Below are 25,708 nucleotides of genomic sequence, written 5' to 3' on the forward strand. Positions count from 1 at the left end.
GAGACAGGTTTCGACCAAGGAGGACTTAGAGTCGAACAGACAAAACATGCAGAACTACATTGGTGGTACTGTCGAGATCAGAACCATGTTTCTCCTGCTTGAGAGAGAAGTTAAGACTAGTTCCAAATAATTGTACCCCGATGCTATGGAGACTGGAGTCTGCTTCAAGCTTGACATCATCATGCAGTTTGGGGATGTCATCACACAGTACCAAGCTTGGCATCGATACGTGACCGAGAAGCATCAAGTGGAGGTTGCCAATCTAGAGTGTTCGCAAACTCAAACATCATAGTGTCTTGCCTTGTTATGCAGCCAAGTTTTCTCTACCCCATTTTGTCATATATGGGTATGAGTGTAAAATGCAATATTATTTGTAATTATGTTGTAAGTGAAATTTGAAGTGTCAATATTGGAATATGAAGAGTCATCATGTAATGTAATGTGTTATTTTGTGAAGAAGTTGAAGAGTCATGAGGGTAGTCCAAAGGTCACAAAGTGGAGTTGAAGAGTCACCCCCCTCTTGTTATAAATAAAACATCATAACTCATGTAACATGCTTTTGGGATCCAAGGTTTTGGCTAGACTTAGGCTTAGTAAGAGCTTGGGAGTATTGTGAAGAGCCTTGGCTTCTCCATAGTGTAGAGCGAGTATACTTCTTTGGAGAAGCAAGTGTTTTTTACTGTAATATTCCATTATTGGGGCTAATGGTCATCAATGGTGTATGTATGGATGGAAATTTCACTTATAATAATAAAATCATAGCCAAAATGCTTTCATGCATATGTTTTTAATATATTAGGATTATTCTTGTTGCATGGATACAATGTATCCTCAGGTAAAATGTTGGTGTAGAGAGCTATTATATTTTGCTGGGAATTGTGCCAAAGGCCTTGTTTTTTAATTCATACTGGTTGAACTCTGGAAGTAACATTTTTGGCAGATGTTCTAAAAATTTTTAGAGATGAGAATGGAGAGTTCTTTTGCTTCTTGGGTCAATCACAAAGAGGAGTTACAGACATGTTAAATGTCAATCGTTGTTCACACGTTGCATTTCTGGTAGAAACAATCATGAAGGAAGCAAAACTCTGTATGGAAAGGTATCTGAAGCATGCTCTAGAGGATGTGGATGCCTTTGACAAATGGGCCATTAAAAAGAATCTTCGGGGAGAGGTAGGTACATAATATTGTTGCCTATTCTAATCATTCCAGATTTTGGCAATAGTTCAAGGAATTGGTCCGTAGGTGCAAGTTCAAACAGTTGAATTCTCTTTTTGTTGATTAAATTAGATTTAAAAAACTATTATTTCAATAATGAATATTGTTGGCTATTCTAATCATTCCAGTTTTTGGAAATATTTCAAGGAGTTGGTCAATAGGTGCAAGTTCGAATTCTTTTTTTGGGTTAAATTAGATTTAAAAAACCATTACTTCAATTTACAATTTAATATATTCAATCGATCTTTCATAATTTTTTCTCCAGGTGGAGTATTCACTCAAATATCCCTGGCATAGAAGTATGCCAAGGCTGGAGGCTAGAAGCTACATTGAAAATTATGGACCAAAGGATTTCTGGGTCGGGAAAATTTTGTATATGTAAGATTCATAAAACCACTCTGTAAATTTAACTTGCAAGATCGTATGACTGAGTTTTTCCGTTTTTCCAATTAGTATTATGGAAAAGAATAAAGATACTGTATCAACTCCTTTATGTAACCGAAAAAAAAATGGTAAGAAACAAATTATTAAACAACAGCAATGTCTTAAAATAGTTTTTCTCTATATAAAACCTCCATTAATATTTACTTCCCTCTGTAACTCCCTCTTCCAGGATGCCAAATGTTTTCAACGAAAAATATTTGGAATTAGCAAAATTGGATTTCAATCGACTGCAAGCTTTACACAGAAAAGAGCTTCAGGATATTCGGAGGTGTTGCTTACACCACCTTTACATTTCATTGATATTAAGTCTATCTTCCTTACCCAAAGCTAACAATATATTTTGCACTGTTCAAAGGTGGTGGAATTCATCGGGTTTCTCAGAGCTCGGCTTCACTCATCGGGAACGTGTTGCCGAAATATATTTCTCAGCAGCATCCTTTTTGTTTGAGCCAGATTTTGCTACCTGCAGAGCCGTTTACACAAAAACTGCTATTTTCACCGTCATATTAGATGATCTTTATGACACGCATGAAACTTTAGACAATCTCAACCTGTTTACAGAATCTGTGAAAACGTAAATTTTTCGTTGATTCAAACTAACCTTTTTATTTCTATTTTTTTAACGAAAGAGTCTAGAATAGTTTTCAGGCATACATATTCCTGTTCCAAATTTAACCATAAAACTCGTAGCAACTAAACCAATCTATCTTTATAGATTTGAAAATATCTAATTCTGATTTTGGTGACAGTCAGATTCTAACATATTTATCTAGTTCTGATCTCTCCTAACAGTTAGATTCCAAGATATTTTCCAGACCTGCAATCCATTGCACAAGGATACCCCTTTACGGTCTAAGTAGCTTTTTTTTTTTTAAACCAAAAAAATTCTGAATTAAAAATAAAACAGATAGTACATATATGTCATTCTTCTTAATTACAACTTGCTTCTTCAACATAAATTACCTCTCTAAAAAGACAGTAAGATCTCCTTCTTGCAACTGAAAAGTGGAACAGAGATCGTAGCAAAGTGAAGCAACTGTGAGACGAAGGTTGCTGCGAAGTTGCATTGAAAAAAAAAAGGTTAGTAACACCACTAACGTTGAACAGTTAAAAAATCAAATAGTCTGTCCCTTGCACCGATTCCGATTTAACGCTATGTCCTATTGATAAACAATGCGTTAGTGCTGTAACACTGGCCTTCACAGTCGAGAAAAGCTTTAGCACTTCCTATTGATGAACAGTTCGTTAGTGCTGTAACGCTGGCCTTCACAGTCTAGAGAAGCTTTAGCAGGCCGGCTACCCATTCTTTCCGCAGCGTTAGCAAAAGTCAAACCAGATCTGTTTAAGGACGTCAACCAGGTTTTCTCACTTCATCCCTTCACGTATTCATTTGGTCTTATTTTTTTTAATGAGGGTTTCTTATGTTTTTTAGAAGAAAAGTATTTTTATTTTTTAAGTTTTTTTTTAATAAAAATTTTGGAAAGTAAAAAAGAGTATAGAGTTTGTAATTTTTTTAAAGTTTTTTTTTATAAAAAATTGTAAGGTAAAGATTTTTTAAAGGAGATTTAAAAGAAAAGACGGACATTTTGCATTCAAAGAAATGGCTTTCTCCTGTGCTTTGCCACACACCCCGACTCTGTTTGGCAAAAATTATGAGTTTCGGTTTTGAGAATGACGACGTCCCTGCAAGCCCAAGAGTGCATATGTAGAGCCGACTCAAGAAGCATGGACGACCATGACTAATAATCATAGGAATGCAGTGAATGAACTCAAAAAGAAAGAACACAGAGCCAAATGTTGGATTCAAAACTCAGTCGATGACTCTATTTTCGACGAGATAACATGCAACACATGAAGCTTGGGAAATCTTGAAGGTTGTGTATCAAGGTAATGATACAGTGAAGACAGTGAAATTACAGACATTGAGATCATAGTTTGAAACCCTAAAGATGATTGACAAGAAAATGTGGATCAATTCATGACAAGAGTTGTGGGAATAGTAAATCAGATCAAGCTCATCGGTGAAACCATTTTAGATGAGAAAATTGTTCAGAAATTTCTTCGAAGTCTGCCCAAGAAATATGACATGATTGTAACAACCATTCTGGAATCCAAATATCTTACAACTTTTTGAGTAGAACAGTTGACTGGATCACTTGTAGCACACAAAACAAGAATCAGCTTGACAGAAGATTCCATGGAACAAGCTTTCAAAGCACAACTCTCTTTTGGTAGAGGCAGAGGTAGAAGATATAGAGGAGGAAACAAGCGAGGCTGAGGCCGAAGCAGAGGCAGATCAGAACATCATCATACAGTAGAGTTGTGGAGACCTCCACAAAATCGAACTCAAAGAAGCAGACCTTGGAGCAAATATAATGTCGAGTGTTATTACTGTAAGACATTTGGGCATTATGAAAATGAATGCAAAAAGAAACAGTCAGATCAACACAGAGGCAATGTCCATCTCTACAAAAATGAAGGAGAATCCTCTGAAACAATGTTTCTTTCATGCAATTTTTCTGAAGACACTCACAACAAGGAATTTTGGTTGCTGGACAATGGTTGCAACAATCATATGACAGGTAACAAAAATATGCTTTCTTATCTTCATGCTTCCATAACATCAAAATTATTCCTAGAGATCGTTCTTGTATTAAAGCTGAAAGAAAATGTAGTGTTCCTATTCTTACCAAACAAAATCAACAGAAATACATTCATGATGTTTATTATGTTCCAAATCTGAAGCATAACCTCATTAGTCTAGGACAACTGATGGAACATGGTTATGATGTAATATTTCAAGGGAACACATGTTATATCTATAACAAACCTCCTAATAGAAGACTGATAGCTATGGTTGAAAAATCTAAGAATAGGGTGTTTCCTTTGACTCTTAGAAGTCGAAATCCTTCACATTCTTTTGAACACAATGTGTCAAGAATAGATGAGTCTCAGGTATGGCATTCTAGATATGGCCTCATACCATTCAAAAGTCTAAGTAAGCTTAAGAAATAGTCAATAGTAATTGGTCTCCCTACTATGAATGAAAAACACTGTAATTGTGAAATTTGTGTTCTGTCCAAGCATAAAAGAAACAACTTTCCAACATCTTCCTCTAGAGAAAAAGACCCTTTAGAGCTTGTCCATACAGATATATGTGGTCTTATGCAGACACAGTCTATTGCTAGTAATCTTTATTTTCTAACATTCATTGATGATTATAGAAGGAAGACACGGATGTATTTTCTAAAAAACTAATCAGATACATTCTCAAGGTTCAAAGAATTCAAAGCAGAAGCAAAAAAGGAGAGTGGAAAGCCTTTGAAAGTACTCAGATCTGACAGAGGAGGAGAGTACAACTCCAATCACTTCAAAGCATTTTGTCAACAACAAGGAATCATAATGCAAAACGCAATAGGATATACTCCATAGCAGAATGGAGTAGCAGAAAGCAAAAAGCAGTCAATCATGAACATGGCCAGATGTATGCTTCGTGAGAAGAAGTTGCAAAACAATTATTGGGCTAAAGTAGTTTCGGCAGCAGTCTATGTTCTCAACAGATCTCCAACAACCGCTCTCAAAGATACAATACCTCAAGAAGCATGAGATGGTAGAAAGGTAAATGTATCTCACTTTAGAATTTTTTCATCAGTATCTTTTTCACATGTTCCTCAGAAGATAAGAAAGAAGCTTGATGATAGGAGTGAAAAAATGTATTTTGGTAGGCTATAGTAAACAGTCAAAGGTCTACAAAATTTATAATCCAGATACAAAGAAGTTTGTTTTAAGCAGAGATGCAATCTTTTTGAAAATAAATCTTGGTCTGATCAAGTTGATGAAGCTTCAAGTCAATCTTTTTATCCACCACAGCCACCAAGATTGTAGGTTGAAGAAAAGCCATACCATTCTGAAAATGGTACATATTCAAGCAGTGAATCCACCAGTGATTCAACATCTTCAGAAAACATTCAGAAAACAAGAAGCGTCAGAGAAATATATGAGGAGGAGCATGAGTTTGACCACCATAATATGTTTGCATTTTTTTCATCTTAGCCAACTCATTTTGAAGAATCAGTTAAAGAAAAACATTGGGTAGAAGAAATGAACCAAAAAATTGTTGCCATAGAGAAGAATCAGACTTGGGAATTAGCTAATCTCCCAAGATACAAAACCAAAATTGGTGTAAAATGGGTATATAAGACCAAGCTGAACGAAAAAGGAGAGATTGAGAAACATAAGGCAAGGATGGTTACCAAAGGACTCTCACAACAGTTTGGTGTTGACTATGGTGAAACCTTTGCTCCAGTAGCAAGGTTAGACACTGTCAGAACCATTTTGTCCATAGCAGCTCAGCACAAATGGAAAGTCTATCAGTTTGATGTAAAATCTGCTTTCCTAAATGGTATATTGTAGGAAGAAGTTTATGTAGAGCAGCCTCCTAGTTTTGAAGTTCCAAGACATGAACATAAGTTATACAGATTGAATAAAGCCTTGTATGGTTTGAAACAAGCTCCAAGAGCTTGGTACAGTCGCATTGACACATATCTCATCAAAAGAGGTTTTTTCTGAAGCAATCATGAGCCAACTTTTTATACCAAAATGCATGAAGGTAAAATTTTGATAGTATTCCTTTATGTAGATGATCTTCTTTATACAAGAAATATGATGTTAGAAGATTTCAAAGAAGCAATGCTAAAATAGTTTGATATGAAAAATCTAGGAGTCATGAAATACTTCTTAGGCATTGAAATTCACCAATCTGCTAATGGAATTTTTGTCGGTAAGCAAAAATATGCCAGTGATATTATCAAACAGTTCATAATGACCAATTGCAAACCTGTAGATACACCAATTTCTCAAGGCACAAAACTGAGAAAAGAAGATGTGGCACCACCAGTTGATTCTACACAGTATAAAAGTCTAGTTGGTATCTTGTTATATCTCACTTCAACTAGACCTGATATTATGTTTGCAACAAGTTTTGTCTCTAGGTTTATGCAGTCACCTAAGATTTCTCATTGGAAGGTTGCAAAAAAGATCTTAAGGTATATTGCGAGGACAATAGATTATGGTTTGTTTTATACACATTCTGAAAATTGTTCACTTTCAGGTTATACAGACAGTGATTATGCAAGGAGTTTAGATGATCGCAAAATCACCTTACGGTATGCTTTTCATCTTGGAACCAATCTGATTTCATGGGCATCCAAGAAACAATCAATTGTTTCAATATCTTCTACAGAGGCAGAATATGTAGTAGCAAATTCAACAGCTTGTCAAGATGTGTGGTTAAGAAGATTATTGAAAGATATTTCAAATATTCAGAAGGAGCCAACTCCAATCTACTGTGATAATAGTTCAACTATTTCCTTATCAAAAAATCATGTATTCCACAAAAAGAGCAAGCACATTCACACTCGTTTTCATTTCATCCGGGAGCTTGTCAATGATGGGGACCTAGTACTTTCTTTCTGTGGTTTGAAAGACCAACTAGCAGTCCTTTTCACAAAGCCATTGGGTAAGAATGTATCTGAATTTCAAAGAAAACAACTTGGCATTGAAAGTGTCACTACATGTAACAATTGAGATTAGGAGGGGATGTTGAGATATTAATCTCATTGTTAGTTATTTGTTGGTTAGGTGTCATCTTAATTGATTTCTTGTGTGTTAAGTGTCATAAGCAGTTTAGTCTTACTTGAGTTCTACTCCATAGGTGTCGAGTTTTACTTCAGTTATTTATTATCGATGTTTACAATGTAACCTATTTAGACATTCATAATATTGAGAAGAGCAATCTCTGCTCCAATTTTCAGTTTCATTCTTTGTTCACTAACCTTAACTTCTAGTTTTATAGCCCTAACCTCCTTAGTTCACTATCCAACATAATTAGTCCAAATATTTTTTATGATAAAAAGAAAACTCAGAATGTATTCATATTATTATAGTAAAAAAAAAAAAAAAAAAACCTTTTGTCTTTCATTCCTGGGTATTGACTTCTAACTCTTTGAGAAGTTGATACTTCCAATGTTTGTCTTAACCCCATGTTCAAATGCTGTAAAAAATTCTTTCCCAATGCCTCTTTTCAAAAGTAAATCTACAGTCCAATTATGTTCTCTATATATGTGATCAATGTTGATGAGTTGTATGTGCTCACCCTAGTCTTGATGCGCTTCATCCAATTATTCAAGATGGGAGGGTTGAAATTATTTAGACGCTTAGCCCAGTCGATAATGCCTTTTGCATCTCCATAAACCTATAGGTTCTCCAATCCCAACCATTTCCCTGCTCTCAACACTCCCCATAGTGCCAGTATCTCTTCCTTACTGTTCGTGTGGTGTCCTCCTTCCCACAAAAAATTATAGCTTTTTCTCAGCTCAATGACTATGTAAACCCCACATCCACATTTCCTCCCACTGCAAGCACCATCAAAGAATCCCAGTGGGAGTGTATGCCATATGTTTTTCCAAACGATTCTTCGTTGCTTGCTTGTAGTTTGAGCTGGTCCTATCTCCAAGAAATAGGTCACTATTTTGTGAACAACAGAGATGTAATACGAGACAGTTGTAGGAGACTAGTTTTTGATTCTACAAGAGTAACGAAGTTGTTTTACATGGATGGAGACGGTTTGACACTTCCAAATAATATGGAAATTAAGAAGCATGTGGGACACCCAACATTGGTGAAACTGACTGCTCAATAAATCAAAGGATTCATGAGCACGCATCCGACATCAAACATGGGAGGACTCGCACCTCAGCTTTGGCAGAACATGGGGAGAAGATAAAACAACACATCTGCATTGAAGAGGCTTGGGTCATTGCAAGGATTGATCATTTCCATCACCGTAAGTTTCGGGAGGCCATAGAAATTGAAAGGACGCCTAGTATTCTGAATAGAGACGATGGCTGGAAAATTAAGTTGTTGGGTCCTTACCCTGTCTTCCTAAGTTTATAGAGAGAGAGATACTTTGATGAAAAAATAAAATTAAAATTAAAAAAAAAGACCAATCTCTTATTTTATTTACTTTATTTTTCTTAATTATTTCAATCCTTAAAAAAAAAAGAGATGGATATCTTTCTTTTTTTTCTTTTTTTCCTTAATTGTTTCCATCCTTTTTAAATTATTATTAAACATTTTAATACTTTTCAATATCCCTTTTTTAGTTGTGATTTTATATTACTATTATTCTTTCATTGATTTCATCTCTTCCTTATTAATTAACTTTGACTTTCTCTTTTTGACATTTTATATTTTGAAGTCTTTTTTTTATTTTTCATTTTTATTTATTTATTTATTGTTTATTATTTATTGTTTATTTCTTTATCTTGATTTACTCGTTTTTTTAACCTATTATTTTAGATTCTTATTAATTGGATTAATTCCTTTAATTTTTTTAATTCCTTAAGTTCGACCAAAAAATATGTTGATTTTGATTTTTATTATTCACATTTATTTATTGTTTTTATCTTTATTTTTTAATATTTTTATTTCATTGGTAGTTTATCACTCATTATATTTAAATACTTTTTATCGGTTATGTTCTAAGAGTTAGATTTCTCTATTTGCAACTTGGTTGTTATGTTCTGACCATTATAATTTGTTCAAGTGGTTATAATTTGTTATAATTATAGTTTGAGGAAAGAAGTTGTTCCACAACATAATTGTAAATAGAGAGCTTATATGAATGTAAGTTGTGAGAGATTATGGTTGGGAACTTTTATCCATGAAATTTAATCTATATTAACATACGATAGGGATTAAGTTCATAAGTCTGGAAGTTACTCAAAATATTTTCGATGGAAAAAATTGTCCAATAGAAAATAACTTTCTATAATTTGTGTACCAAGAAATAGGTGGTACAAATGATAAAAGATAATTTCTATAAAAAAAAATTAAATATTTCCTATCAATAAACTATGAAATATTGGGGGACATTATAAACTATGATAATTTCTAGGCAGTCATGATTTAATAATGTTTTATGCCATTGTAAATATCAAAGGGACATTTGAGTGTCATTTGCATTGTAGAAAGATAAAACGACCTATCTTGACCTTAATTGCGAAAATATCCATTTTGGCTTCATTTTGAAGTAAGTAAATTTTTAGCGCAGAGCGACAACAAATTAAGTTGTACAAAGGAATCAACCGCTCAGCATTTATGTATACAGTCACAAAATCTCAAAAGTTGCTTAAATGCCGATGTACAAAAGGAATCGACCACTCAGCATTTATGTATATTGTCACAAATTCTCAAAAGTTGCTTAAATTGCAGATGTACAAAGGAATCGACCACTCAGCATTTATGTATATTGTCACAAATTGTCAAAAGTTTCTTCAAATTAAGCTGTAGAAAGAAATCGACCACCCCGCATTTATGTATACTGTCACAATTTCTCAAAAGTTGCTTCAAATTAAGTTGAAGTTGTACAAACGAATCGACCAGTCCGCATTGCTGTACACTGTCTTAAGTTTTCAAAAGTTGTTTCATTCTAGCCCGCGACGCCATTGATTTGATGTATTATGAATGTCCAAGTAATACTATTCACAAGTGACAAACTTAAGGATCTGTAGACCCGACAAATTATGGGAATCTATTGACCCTTTGTGGGAAGATAACTGTATGTAGGCCGACTACTATTTGTTTATAAGAAATTCTTATGAGGTGACATATCATCTGATTGAGTTCAATATCTCTGCAACTGGTGGTGCATTTAGGAAGATGACCTTGCCTTCCACTTCATTGTCAACTCACATTCATACTAGACCTCACCACCATGCTAACAGACAGTGCATTCCACATTTCCATAGCTAGCTTAATGCAGGAACCAGTGCTGGCAAACGGAGAAACCTGTACCAACGATGGGGTACTAAAGGTGACTATATAATTTCTATTGTGTTTTTCTGAGATATAGTTCCTTTTTTTCTATTTTTCCTGTTTTCGTTGGGAATGAAGAATGATAATCTATTTTTCCTGTTTTCGTTGGGAATAAAGGACAGTAGATAATTTCCAATATAACTACTATGGTTATTTTTATATCACATTAATTTCAGCTCAACTGATTAATGTATCTTGATATGCAGGTTCAAGAAAGATTGTTGCTTGTGTTGGGGAAGGTACAGCCTCCCTCACTTACCAGTCTACTGAAAAATCTGCTATATCATTTGGTAGAAAATAATTTAATTTCTAATAAGACTGCGATTTGATTTATGTTGATTTCATTTAGTTATTTTGTTATCGATGATTCCGGATCTAACATATAATATGTGATTCACGTATTTTGTTATTTACCTTTCGAACCACGAAGTGTGGTCTATATTTAAGAAAAGAGATATATCGAATTCCAAAATTCTACAACCAAATACCTATGTGATGGATCTGGAAATAATTTTTCAATTTAAATGTTTATAATCTCGTGATCCCTGACTGTTTTTGTTGGATACCTTCAGATCCTACACTACTGGTGAAACGAGAATTTCCTCCAATTTTTTGGAAGGACCATGTTATCGAATCCCTAATGCCATCTTACAAGGTTAGTAATCTCAGTGCCTGTCGATTGATTAATGCCCATCACTGTAGCAGCTCCGCCGCCATTGTTATAATTGACGACGTGAAATAATTATAGGTTGCACCATCAGACGAGAAGCGTATCGAGACATTAATATCCGAGATTAAGAATATATTTAGATCTATGGACTATGGGGAAATTAATCCCTCTACATATGACACTGCTTGGGTGGCAAGGATTCCAGCAGTTGTTGACTCTGGGAAGCCTCAGTTTCCTGAGACACTAGAATGGATTCTTCAAAATCAGTTGAAAGATGGCTCTTGGGCTGAAGAATTCTACTTCTTGCATCCATTATTACTCTTACTATATGGCAGACTGGAGAGTCACAAGTAAAAAAAGGTTTGTACGTACATATTCGATCAATGCCCTTGTGTAAATTTATATATATATATATGCACTGCCCTTGCCATGTCTTCATACAGCTGTGACAAAATGATGGTATATTGTCTCCTGTGAAAATTACTTTTTAACTTGTACGTGTTTCAGGGATTGAATTTTTCAACACACAAGCTGGAAAATTAGAGGAGGAGGCTGATATGCACATGCCATGTGGATTTGAAATCGTATTTCCTGCAATTCTAAAAGAAGCTAAAGCCTTAGGTCTGGATCTGCCTTATGAACTGCCTTTCATCAAGCAAATCATTGAAAAACGGGAAGCTAAGCTTGAAAGGTCAGAATCTCCTCTGTCATTGATAAATTTACCATGCCATGATCTCTAGTTAAAGTGATAACTAACTGATTAACTTTACCTTGGTGGTGTTTGGATTAGGCTTCCTACTAATCTTCTCTATGCCTTTCCAACGACGTTACTGTATTCTTTGGAAGGACTGCAAGAAATAGTAGAGTGGGAGAAAATAATGAAACTTCAATCCAGGGATGGATCATTTCTGGGCTCGCCGGCATCTACGGCTGTTGTGTTCATGCATACTGGGAACAAAAAATGTTTGGAATTTTTGAATTTGGTGTTAAACAAATTGGGCAACCATGGTATACTATAATTTCAGGAAGTCTTTTTTTTATATATTAATATAGATTTATTTTAAATATAGATTTAACATGTATTGAAAGAGATTTAATTTTTTACCTATAAATTCTTTTATGAATATATTATTAAATATTTTTTTATATAATTATTTAATTTCAATTGTATGAAACTATTATTTAAATAATTTTTTTTTATAATTATTTAATTTCAATTTTGATGAAAGACCCACAGCCTTAGATATAATTATTTAATTTCAATTTTGATGAAAAACCGACAGCCTTACATATAATTATTTAATTTCAATTTTGATGAAAGACCCACAGCCTTACATATTATACTGGGCTCAATGATTTGTGAAAAATATTATATTTCAAATTGAAAATTGCATAGCATTGATTTGTGGAAAATTTGTTATTGCAGTGCCTTGTCAGTATCCGGTTGATCTATTTGAACGTCTGTCGACCGTTGATACTGTTGAGAGGCTAGGGATTGATCGCCATTTCAAAGAGGAGATCAAGGACGCGTTGGATTATGCTTACAGGTATTATGTCTTTGGGCATTCTAAAGTACGAGTATCAGCTCATGGTAATTATTATTATATATGAAATTTTTTGAAAGTTGAAAGCTTCTGTGATGTACTGACTCATTATATTTAAATATTTTCACACGAAGTTTTCGAATAGAAAATGTGAGTCATCATCCGGATTGAAATTACTGTGCAGCCACGGGGACGAAATTAGAGGCATTGGAAGGTGTAGGGAGAATGCTGTCCGTGATATCGATGATACAGCGATGGGCCTTCGAATCTTGTGACTGCATGGATACAATGTATCCTCAGGTAAAATGTTGGTGTAGAGAGCTATTATATTTTGCTGAGAATTGTGCCAATGGCCTTGTTTTTTAATTCATTCAGGTTGTTGAACAATACAACCAACATTTTTTGCAGATGTTCTAAAAAAATTTAGAGATGAGAATGGAGAGTTCTTTTGCTTCTTGGGTCAATCACAGAGAGCAGTTACAGACATGTTAAATGTCAATCGTTGTTCACACGTTGCATTTCCGGGAGAAACGATCATGAAGGAAGCAAAACTCTGTACGGAAAGGTATCTGAAGCATGCTCTGGAGGATGTGGATGCCTTTGACAACTGGGCTATTAAAAAGAATCTTGGGGGAGAGGTAGGTACATAATATTGTTGGCTATTCTAATCATTCCAGATTTTGGAAATATTTCAAGGATTTGGTCAGAATATTGTTGGCTATTCTAATCATTCCAGATTTTGGAAACATTTCAAGGATTTGGTCAGTTCAAACTGTTGAATTCTCTTTTTGTTGATTAAATTAGATTTAAAAAACCATTATTTCAATTTACAGTTTAATATATTGGATCGATCTTTCATAATTTTTTCTCCAGGTGGAGTATTCACTCAAATATCCCTGGAATAGAAGTATGCCAAGGCTGGAGGCTAGAAGCTACATTGAAAATTATGGACCAAAGGATTTCTGGGTTGGGAAAATATTGTATATGTAAAATTCATAAAATCACTCTGTAAATTTAACTTTCAAGATCGTATGATTGAGTTTTTCTGTTTTTCCAATTAGTATTATGGAAAAGAATAAAGATACTGTGTCAACTCCTTTATGTAACCGAAAAAAAAAACGGTAAGAAATAAATTATTAAACAACAGCAATGTCTTAAAATAGTTTTCATCTCTATAAAACCTGCATTAATATTTACTTCCGTCTGTAACTCCCGCTTCCAGGATGCCAAATGTTTTCAACGAAAAATATCTGGAATTAGCAAAATTGGATTTCAATCGACTGCAAGCTTTACACAGACAAGAGCTTCAGGATATTCGGAGGTGTTGCTTACTCTACATTTACATTTCATTGATATGAAATCTATCTTCCTTACCGAAAGCTAACAATATATTTTGCACCGTTCAAAGGTGGTGGAATTCATCGGGTTTATCAGAGCTCGGCTTCACTCATCTGGAACGCGTGGCCGAAATATATTTCTCATCAGCGTCCTTTTTGTTTGAGCCAGAGTTTGCTACCTGCAGAGCCGTTTACACAAAAACTGCTATTTTCACCGTCATATTAGATGATCTTTATGACGGGCATGAAACTTTAGACAATCTCAACCTGTTTACAGAATCTGTGAAAAGGTAAATTTTTCGTTGATTCGAACTAACTTTTTTATTCCTATTTTTTTTCACGAAAGAGTCTGGAACAGTTTTCAGGCATACATATTCCCGTTCTAGATTTGAAAATATCTAATTCTGATTTTTGGTGACAGTCAGATTCTAACATATTTATCTAGTTCTGATCTCTCCTAACAGTTAGATTCCAAGATATTTTCCAGACCTGCAATCCATTGCACAAGGATAGCCCTTTACAGTCTAAGTAGTTTTTTTTTTTTTTTTTTAAATTAAAAAAGGTTATGTATTAAAAATAAAACAGATAGTACATATGTCATGTTTCTTGATTACAGATTGTTTCTTCAGCATACATTACCTCTAAAAAGACAGTGAGGTCTCTTTCCTGCTAACCTTAACTTCTAGTTCTATAATCCTAACCTCTTTAGTTCACTATCCAACATACTTAGTCCAAATATCTTTTATGATAAAAAGAAAACTTAAAATGTGTTCATCCTCTTACAGTAAAAAAAAATCTTTTTGTCCTTCATTCCCTTGCATTGACTTCTAGCTCTTTGAGAAGTTGATACTTCCAACATTTATTTTAATCTTTCCCAATGCCCCTTTTGGAAAGGAAATCTGCAGCCCAGTTCTGTTCTCTATGTATGTGATCAATGTTGATGAGTTGGTATGTCCTCACCATAGTCTTGATGGGCTTCATCCAATTATCCAGATATGAGAGTTGAAATAATTCAAACCCTAAACCCAATAGATAATGTCTTTTGCATCCCTATAGACCTGTAGGTTCTCCAATCCCAACCATTTCCTTGCTATCAACACTCCCCATAGCACCACTATCTCTGCCCCTCTCCTCCTTCCCACCAAAAACAATAGGTTTTTCCCGGCTCAATGACTATGTAAACCCCACATCCACATTTCCTCCCACTGCAAGCACCATTGAAGAATCCCAGTGGGAGTGTATGCCATATGTTTTTCCAGATGATTCTTCTTTGCTTGCTTGCAATTTGAGCTGGTCCTATCTCCAAGAAATAGGTGTAACTATCAGATTCCTGTTCTCAAATATGAGTGCATTCTTGCTCCTCCAAATGATCCATATGAGATATAGAGGGAGAAAACAAAATTTGTCATGAGTTTTAATCCACTTCCATATGTAACTTCTTAATGTAGTGAATTGATCCATCTGCATGATGCCAAAGGAGTCCATTATCCATTCCCAAATAACCATAGCAGAAATAAATGTGCATTATCCTCACTACTTACCTAACAGAGTAGGCATATCCCCCACCCTACAAATCCAATGTTGAGTAAGTTATTCCATGTCAGTACTCTGTCATTTATAGCCACCTAGCTGGAACACTTGATTTTGTTGGGGTTATCCCCTTTCCAAATTTTCTAAATCAAGAGTCCCCCTTCTGTCCCAATGCCTCCCTAGGGATGTAGCTGTATATCTCTTTTACTGAAGGATGCCCCTTTTTCAAGCCCCGCCCACCCCCGCCTTGACATTTGGTCCCTCTTATCATTTAGTGAGATGCCTTGTTTCTCAGGTTGGTGACATAATCTTCCCATTCCCTCCCCTCAGGTAGTGAATGTCCCTAGCACTTTTCCATGATGGGCCATTTATGCACAATGCATCAAACTTATAGATATGATTTAGAAAGGTGAGCCCTCTATTATACAGGAGATTAAGAATTCCATATGATAGAGTGTGATTCCCTCCCATACCTAGCTTTACATAATTTCAATTAGTTTGATTATTAAGTACATATTTACTTCATTGGCTTTCTTTTCAGATGGGATCTATCATTGGTAGATCAAATGACAAAGGACATGAAAACATGTTTCAAGGGTTTGTACGATACGTTTAACGAAATTGCTGAAGAAGGACGCAAGAGGCAAGGGCGTGAGGTGCTAAGCTACATTCAAAAAGTTGTATATATTAAGTCTCTTATCATTTTCTAGTTATGTAGTTTTTTTATTGATTATAGATTCATGATTCACTCATATGGTATATGACAGTGGGAGGTCCAGCTAGCATCTTATACTAAAGAAGCAGAATGGTCTGCAGCTAAATACTTGCCATCCTATGATGAATATATTGAAAATGCCATGTGTCAGCAGGTGCCAGAACAATGGTTCTTATCAGTGGGAGGTTCTTACAGATGATGTACTCTCTAAATTTGGTCTAGAATCCAGATTTCTATACCTCTTGGACTTGATAGTGCCTCTAGCTCACGACAACAAAACTTATCAGGTGTTTATTTTTCATATTCAACAATTTATATATTAAATACTATGTGATAGACTATATAATTTTGATTAAATTTTATTTTGTTAATCTTGATAAATCTCATTAATTTTGATTAATTATAATTAATGAATCCACCTCACTCAAATTTGTTATAATTAACACAAGAGCATTTACTAATGTAATTGATATACCCATTTTAAGCTGATTAATATAAATATGAAATTAATTTAAATAAACTTATTTCAACTACATTAATAAATATAATGAAATCTTTTTATTTATATCAGACACCATACTATATAAACAATAAAATCCTCATCATTGACTTTTGTTTTTATCTTATTCCTCCCATAAAAATAATGCGTTTTCAATTGACTGGATGAAAAACAGTATTTACTGCAAATAATGTGTGTTTAATATATAATTGTAAAAATAGTAAAGGAAACCATTAAATTAACTTATTGCAAATGATTTTATTACTCATTAAATTAATTTAATGCGTGTATATTTAACATATATTAAACATAAGGCCATTCATATCCTTTAATTGCTACTAATGTTTAAATGTTTCTTATAATGAAATCCGTACTGTTAAATATAAATGCAGGCTGAGAGAAATCAAGGGGAGTTGGCTTCTGAGATATCTGAAGAAGAAGCTCTGAAACATGTGCATAGTGTTATGGATAACGCCCTTGATGAATTGAATAAGGAGTTTGTGAACAACAGAGATGTAATACCTGACAGTTGCAGGAGACTAGTTTTTGATTCGGCGAGAGTAGCCCAGTTGTTTTACATGGATGGAGACGGTTTGACACTTCCAAATAATATGGAAATTAAGGAGCAGGTCAAAAACTGCCTCTTCCATCCGGTGGCCTAGATTCAATACTTTAGTTGAAGGAATATAAGCTTGACATAGAAGCTGTTAGACAAGGGTATTTGCCCCAGAGTTGTCTGGTTGGTTTACTACTCGCCGCTGTCCTAGTGAGACATTGTCATCAAACTGATGCACTTCGAATTTTATGGCATCCAACTATCTTTGGAAAATATAGGATATATTTGGAAAAATTTATTTCTGAAGTCAACTTTTTTTTTTTTTTTTGTTTTTTTGGGTTAAATCTTATAACTTTTCAGCTTTCCAAATTTGGATTTTGATGGATTATTATTACATATTAAAAAGTACAAAACTAAATTATAAAGAAAGATTCCAGATAAATAATGGATTATTATTACATATTAAAAAACTACAAAACTAAAATATAAAGAAAGATTTCAGGTAAATGGAGATGGTATGATTTAGATGGCATTTAAACATAATTAAAAAAATAATAACAATATTAATTATTATTTTTCATAAAAGATTTGCAGCGTAAATATATAAACCAAGTTCGAAATCATACAACTTTAACATTTAATATGATTTACTGAAAGTATTATATATGATATTATTGTTAATTTCATATACTTTTAAAATAATAAAAAATTATTTTCAAAATAAATCTTTCCTAAGAAAAAATCATAATTTCCATTAATAAAAATAAAAATTATATTCTAATATGTAAATATGTAATCTTAAACTAAGAAATATCTTATACAAAAATCAATATACAAAACACCCAAGTCTATAGAAAAACTTCATAAAAATGCACACAAAAATACCTTATGATAAATAGCTATTTCATATAAATATCAGTCAAACAACACCCAACAAAATAACATGTCAGAAATCCCAAAAAAAAAAAAAAAAAAAAAAAATTAAAAAAAAAAACTAACCACCTAAATAACCTTAATAAAAAAAACAAAAAAACTAACCAACTAAATAACCTTAATAAAAAAAACAAGTAAATTACAACAAACCCTGGCCATACAACAAAGCCCTTCGACCGCACTCCCTCAACTCTCTTCACATTATCAAATGAAGCAGCAAGATGGGTGCCGCCGGAGGAACAATGGACTCCAAAGGAGAAAATAAAAATTTTAAATTCAAATATATTTTTAAATTTTTATTTTTCTAAATAATAATATATTAAATTTTAATGTTTTTAAAAATAAAAATAAATTAATGTTTTTAATACTAATATATTATTCAAATTTAAATTTTATTATATAACACATATTTACCATTTAATACGAGAAATAAGGTTTAGCATATATATATAGATTTAAAATTTATATATTTAATATTTAAAACATTAAAGTATCTTAATTTTTTTTTATTTAAAAAAAAAATTATATATATAGATATTTTTTTGTCAGGTCGGGGAGTAACTCCACAAAACAAAAATTGATTCATATATTATTCCATAGGTAGGTCATTGTTATATACAATAGGGAGTGACTGTTCAGTTCATCTCCCGATGACTGTTCACATTCCTAATTTAATTATTTACATAAAATTCACCCAATCATGAAGATTAGGTGTCAACATTCCCCCCTTAATCTGAAGGGATGTTGGTGAGTCCAAGCATCATTCTGAATCGTTCAAGCTTTTCCCTTCCAAGTGCTTTGGTGAAGATGTCTGCAATTTGCTCATTTGTGGAACAATGACGGAGATGGATTGTTTTGGCCTCAACATGATGTCGAATCAGATGATATTTAGTATTGATATGCTTCGTTCGATCATGGAACTTTGGGTTCTTGGCCAACTTTATTGCAAAGGTGTTGTCAATCATGAGTGGAGTTGATTGTACTTGTTTTACTTGCAAATCTTCAAGAATTTTCCTAAGCCACACAATTTCTTTTGTTGCTTCAGCTGTTGCCACGTATTCTGCTTCTATTGTGGAATCTGCTGGAACTGATTGTTTGCGTGATCTCCAGGAGACAGCTCCTTATCCAAGACTCATAGCATATCCTGAAGTTGATACCCCAGTTTCTTTGTCTCCATCGAAGTCTGAATCAGAGTATCCAATCAAACTGAAGTCGTCCACCTATGTATACTTGATTCCAAAGTCTTGAGTTCCCTTCAAGTACCTTAGAACTCTTTTAGCAGCAGACCAATGTCCCTCACAAGGCTTTTGCATAAATCTGGAGAGGATTCCAACAACAAACGAAATGTCTGGTCTGGTTGTAGTTAGGTAGTTGAGACTTCCTACAAGCTGTCTATACTTTGTTGCATCCTCAAATTTTTTTCCTTCAATAGATGTGAGCTTTAAGTTTTGTTCCATTGGAGTAGTGAGAGGATTGCACTCTGTCATGCCAAACCTGTTCAACAGATCTCCAATGTATTTCTTTTGAGAAAGAAATATGGACTTTGGATGTTGGGTCACTTCAATGCCAAGATAGTAATGAACATAGCCCAAATCAGTCATTTCAAAACTTTTCCCCAATTCCTTCTTTATGGATGTAATGTAGCTTTCATTGTTCCCTGTCATCAAAAGATCATCTACATATACCACAAGATATACAACTGTTTTGCCAACTTTCTTGACAAATAAAGTTGCATCATCAAGATCAAAATGTTTGAAATTGAGTTTCAAAAGATGCTCAGTTAGTTTTTCATACCAGGCTCGCGGTGCTTGTTTGAGGCCATACAAGGACTTCACAAGTTTGCATACTTTATGTTCATGTCCTTTCACAGCAAATCCTTCAGGCTGGGACATAAAAACATTCTCTTTTAGATCTCCATTCAAGAAAGCAATTTTTGCATCCATTTGATGGACTTTCCAACCATTCTGAGCTGCTAGTGCAAACAGTGTCCGGATGGTAGCCCATTTTGCTGTGGGGGCAAAAGTCTCCTCATAATCGACCCCTTCCTTCTGTGCAAAACCTTTTGCCACAAGTGTAGCTTTGTGCTTGTCAAGTGAGCCATCAGCTTTATACTTGTTCTTGTAGACCCACTTGCAGCCAATTGGTTTGGTTCCAAATGGAGGATCAACCAGCTTCCAAGTGCCGTTCTTTATGAGGGCATCATACTCCTTTTGCATTGCTTCTTTCCATTCATCATGAGAAGCAGCTTCTTTGAAGGAGGTTGGTTCAAAATCTGTAGACAAGTTCAATTCACAATCATAAGAAACATCCATATCAACAGGTGAATTAGAGTCATCTACATCACCTCCATTTTGTCGGTTTGAATTTCTGGTTCCTGTTTTTCCAATTTCATCAGGATGAACACTTTCAAGTGTCTTCGTCAGCCACTTTGGGGGACCTTTCTGAGATGGTCCAGGCTGCTCTGTTGATTGAGTTGGGACTGAATCAAGATTGAGTCTCCCAATTCTATCAATTACATCACTTAAAGCATCATCCGTTGTTGGAGTTTCATTCGGGGGAGAGTGTTCTTCAGAAGAAGATTCCACATGTTGATCTAGAATAGGAATCTCCCCTTCAAGATGTGGAATCTGATTATCAAATTCTTGAAATGATTTTGTTTTTGTGAATCTATCCAAGTAATCAAGTTGCCGCTCAACAACATTGTCAGATTTGGATGATTCAAGAAAAATTACATCTCTAGATACAACAAACTTTTTATTTACTTCATCATAGAGGCAGTATGCTTTGGAGGTGTTTGAATACCCCAGGAAGATACACTTACGACTTCTAGCACCAAGTTTGTTGCTATGTACCTTTGGTATCAAAGCATAACAGGTGGAACCAAAAACCCTGAGATGTTTTACCGAAGGAACATGTCCATACCACAATTCATAAGGAGTCTTTTTTCTTATAGCATTAGATGGACATCTATTCTTTATATATGCAGCACATAGAACAGCATCAGCCCAAAACATTATCTTTACATTTTTTAAGAAAAGCATGGATCGTACCATATTCAAGATTGTTCTATTCATTCTTTCAGCTACACCATTCTGTTGGGGATTATAAGGCACAGTTGTTTGATGTTTGATCCCATGTTGGTGAAGATAGTTTTTAAATTCATTTGATGTGTATTCTTTTCCATTATCAGTGCGAATAGACCCAATATGAGATTGTGCATCATTTTCAATCCATTTATGAAAATTCTTGAATGTTTGAAAAGCATCAGATTTGTTCTTCAATAAATAAACCCAACACATTCTGGTGTAGTCATCAATAAATGTCATGATATATTTATTTCCATTTGCAGAAGGAACAAGCATTGGACCACATAAATATGAATGAATGAGTTCAATCTTCCTATGTGCTCTTGAATGTGAATCATGAAAAGATTGTTTGCTATGCTTTCCTAGAATGCAAGCATCACATTGCTTAAGTTTCCTAGGAATTGTAGGCAAACCAGCAACACCATTTTTCTTCAATAAGCGGAGACTGTCATAGTTTAAATGTCCAAATCTAGCATGCCATAATAAACTTGATGGAAGTGTACCTTCTTCGTGATGAGAAATATATGAGAAATGTTGTGCATGAGCAAAGGTTCCTTGCAGTTTGAGAAGCCTTTCTTCTTCTATTCCCCTCATGACAAGTGAGTGGTCAGATGCTTTTCTTACCTCAAGCTTGCCATCAAACATATGAATGGAGTGACCTTGCTGGCGAATGTGGACTAAGGACAACAAGTTTCTCTTGAGTTGTGGGAGATATAGAACATGATCCAGAAGAAAGTCTGGAAGACCAGGTAGTTTAAGCCTGATTGTGCCAAGCCCTGATGGCTTGATTTTTGATTGATCTGCAAAGTATACTACTCCATCAACATTGTCAGTAAAATCTTCAATAAAAATTTTCTATGAATCATGTGACAGGTTGCTCTTGAATCAAGCAGCCAATCATTTTTCCAAGAAGCAAGTGAAGCATTAAACAAATCTTCATTTACTCCAATGTTACATTGTGCCTCAACATAGTGAGCGGATTGAGGTGCTTTACCTTTGTCTGTATCATCAGTTTTACCTTTCTATTGATTTCTTTTCTGCTCAATTTTGTCCCATGGTAGCTTGCATGTAGAGGCATCATGTGATCCATTTATTTTGCAGCGAATGCAGTTCAGATCTGCTTTTTCTCCTTGAGAATGTCTGCCCCCCCTTCCTCTGAAATATCTTCCTCTTCCTCTTCGTCCACCTCTTCCTCTTGTAGAATCTTGAGCAGGATGCTTTTCTTTATGAGCAAGGCACACAGTCTCTTCAAAAGATTCAGGGGTTGTCTTCTTTCCAAAGGCTTTCTCTCTTTCAGCAAACTTTTTCACAAGAGAGTCAAAGGTTATATCTTTGAGATTTCCATTTACTTGCAAAGACTCAAGATAATTGGAGTAAGTAGGATAAAGTGCCTTGAGAAAAGCAATAAGAGGGATATCCAGCTCAACCTTAGTGGAATTGATATCATGCATTATAGACTTTACTTCAGATGCAAGAGCAAGAGGATCATTATTTTGCAGTTCAAGAGTGAAGAGTTTAATCATGAGTTGAACAACTTCAAGTGCAGAATGTGAGTCATAGAGTTCTTTCAGCTTTTTTAAGGCTTCAAAGGCATTTGAATATGACGAAATATGGCGACTCACCTCTTCATTTACAGATGTTGCGATTAATGCATAGGCTTTGATGTTTTTGTTTTCCCAAATGACGAGCTCTTTGTCTGAGGTAGGCTATACTGGGTCATTGTCTCCTTCTCCGACACACACTCCTTTCCACAACTCATTGAAAATGAGGGTGTGTTTTATCATCCGGGACCATTCAGGATAGTTCTCCTTGCCAGTGACGACTATTCCCACCATAGATATGATTGAATGCATTGTAAAATCTGAGAGCTGTAAAAATACTTTTGCTGGAAAAAATGTGCTTTTGTGGAGAGAAAAAAAAACTTCTTCTGCTAAAAGAAAATTGATTCTGATATCAAAATGTATTCTGGCCTCAAACAATATATTGAACACAGTCAAACGCAAGAGCGTTAACTATGTTAGCCACTTTGAAAACAACTTTATGAAAACAATACTATGGTAGCCAAGCTTCAGATTCGCAATAATCCTGAAGAAAAATTTGATGTGTTCTCTTCAAAGGATTCGTTTTTTTTTTTTTTGCACAATGGCATTTGCCACCGACCGGTGGATGTAGTCGACCGAAGGAAGTGCTACTTATTATCATGACTGTTATTCAATTCGGACTCTAGAGGTAGACCAACAGCGTGGTATATACACCAAACATTATATACAAAGTATATTAAAATACCTACAAACGCTATTATATACAAAGTGCATTATATACCTCCAACGCAATAAAAATACGACCCTTTCAACAAAAAAATAAACGCTCCAGAACTCAACGCTGGCTGTCATAGCATGGTGTTCTGGAATCCAATATAGCGCAATGCAAAACTTAACTGTTCAACGAAGTTCTACATTTTCTCAAAGCATGCACGGACTCGCTTTATTCAAGAACAGCGTCAACGCACCAAACACACAATGACAAAGATATACCATGACCAGTGATATATCAGCTCTCAGCCTTACCAAGCACCAGTGCACAAGAATGTGTGTTCAAATATTACAAACATTCCAACCTTGCAATGTAGTAATCAGCCCACGATTTATGAGCGACTTCCGTTGTGCCACTTTGATACCAGACTTCCATTTTTTTTATAAAAAATACAAAATGCTTACTGGACAGCGTTCATATGGACAGCGTTCAAACACACAGCAATTTCATATGGACAGCGTTCAAACACACAACAATTTCATATAGACAGCATTTAATTATTTCAACAATCAGTGTTCAGGCATTAGAACATTCAGCGTTCAACCTTCCAGCATTCCAGCGTTCCATCGTTCTCACAAAAAAAAATGTAGTAACAGTAATCAAAACCCCTTGTCCGTTGTGTGGTGTCCCAAAGCAGCTTCTATGGACAGAGCAGCGCTGGAAGGGAATATGGCAGAGGCAGCACGTTATGGACAGAGCAGCGCATTATGGACAGAGCAGAGAGCATAGGTAAGTCAGGACTATACCATGTCAGGACAGAGGGGATATGGCAGACAGAGGAGTTACAGGAGCATAAGAGCTAAAAAAAAGGAGCTGGCTCTGATACCATGTCAGGCCAGGCAGTAACTCCACAAAACAAAAACTGATTCGTATATTATTCCATAGGTAGGTCATTGTTATATACAATAGGGAGTGACTGTTCAGTTCATCTCCCGATGACTGTTCACATTCCTAATTTAATTATTTACATAAAATTCACCCAATCATGAAGATTAGGTGTCAACATTTTTTATTAGATTGTTCACCCGAAATGTTTTTCACACAGTTTTGACTATAAAATTTCTCTGATTATGAAGAATTGTGGAAATATACACTTTCAAAATATACATTATTATTCACATTTAAGATTTATTTTGCAACATATATTTATCATTGACATCAACTTTTGAGGTTTATGATATAAAATTATAATGTTAGATCTTAAGACTTTTGTGATCCCATAATGATAATGATGTTAATCTTTACCGTGTGATATTATAACACACACTTACCATATGTTATTAGTTCTCAATCTTATATGCAATGACATGAATCAATTGTTAATTAAATGAGCATTGGAGTAATCGATGAATTTGACATTCTCTATATACCATCATTGTATATTGTTTTTAATGGAAGTAAAGTCAACAGTACTGTACTAATTGAATGTTGTTCGCATGGTTAATATCACGACATGCAACACAAGAAGGCTCTAGTAGCTTGGGACACCTGGCTTGGTTTGCTCCCTCCGATCTAAGGTTGGCGATCCAACGGTCATGGGCACCCAAGGTTTAACATCGTAACCACTCCTCTTGCATTCTGCTACCAGTGGTTTCATTTGTGTTGCATGGTTTCCCCGGTTTTCTTCTCTGCAACTAAAATGATCCTTCGTTTCCGCAGAGAACGTTTTTGCTTGTCTGTTCCAGTTCTGATGGGGGGTTATGTCGAGCCCTATCTGGTCGGTACCCTGCAACATCTGCTTCCTCCTTGTTTTGGATATTTTCCTCTCGCTATCAACTTATTTTCGAGGGTACTCAGATGGGTGATTTTTCTAATTCAATCCATTGTGCAAGGGATTCATATTTCCACTGGCTTACCTGTCCATATGAAGACAAATTTGGAGGCTATCGACCTCGAGAAGGTAAATAGAAATTGTTATGACAGAGTTGCTTAAGGTTTGCTTCTTCTATTTTCTAATTCAAGTAACTAATGACTGATTTCCTCGGTTTC

The 25,708-nt window shown here is 34.8% G+C and overlaps 3 pseudogenes; all 3 read left to right on the forward strand.

The window, feature by feature from the left end:
• The window catches only part of LOC149263243 (bifunctional levopimaradiene synthase, chloroplastic-like), a 69,503-nt pseudogene extending 67,266 nt beyond the window's left edge, over nucleotides 1-2,237 (forward strand).
• An 8,143-nt stretch (nucleotides 2,238-10,380) lies between these two features.
• Nucleotides 10,381-17,575, forward strand: LOC149263245 (bifunctional levopimaradiene synthase, chloroplastic-like; annotated as a pseudogene).
• Nucleotides 17,576-24,137: 6,562 nt separating this feature from the next.
• The window catches only part of LOC149263246 (bifunctional levopimaradiene synthase, chloroplastic-like), a 90,029-nt pseudogene continuing 88,458 nt past the window's right edge, over nucleotides 24,138-25,708 (forward strand).

Source organism: Pinus tabuliformis, chromosome 6, assembly GCF_031772625.1.
Source record: "Pinus tabuliformis cultivar Carrire ecotype Pingquan chromosome 6, CPIR1, whole genome shotgun sequence".
NCBI classification, from domain to species: domain Eukaryota; kingdom Viridiplantae; phylum Streptophyta; class Pinopsida; order Pinales; family Pinaceae; genus Pinus; species Pinus tabuliformis.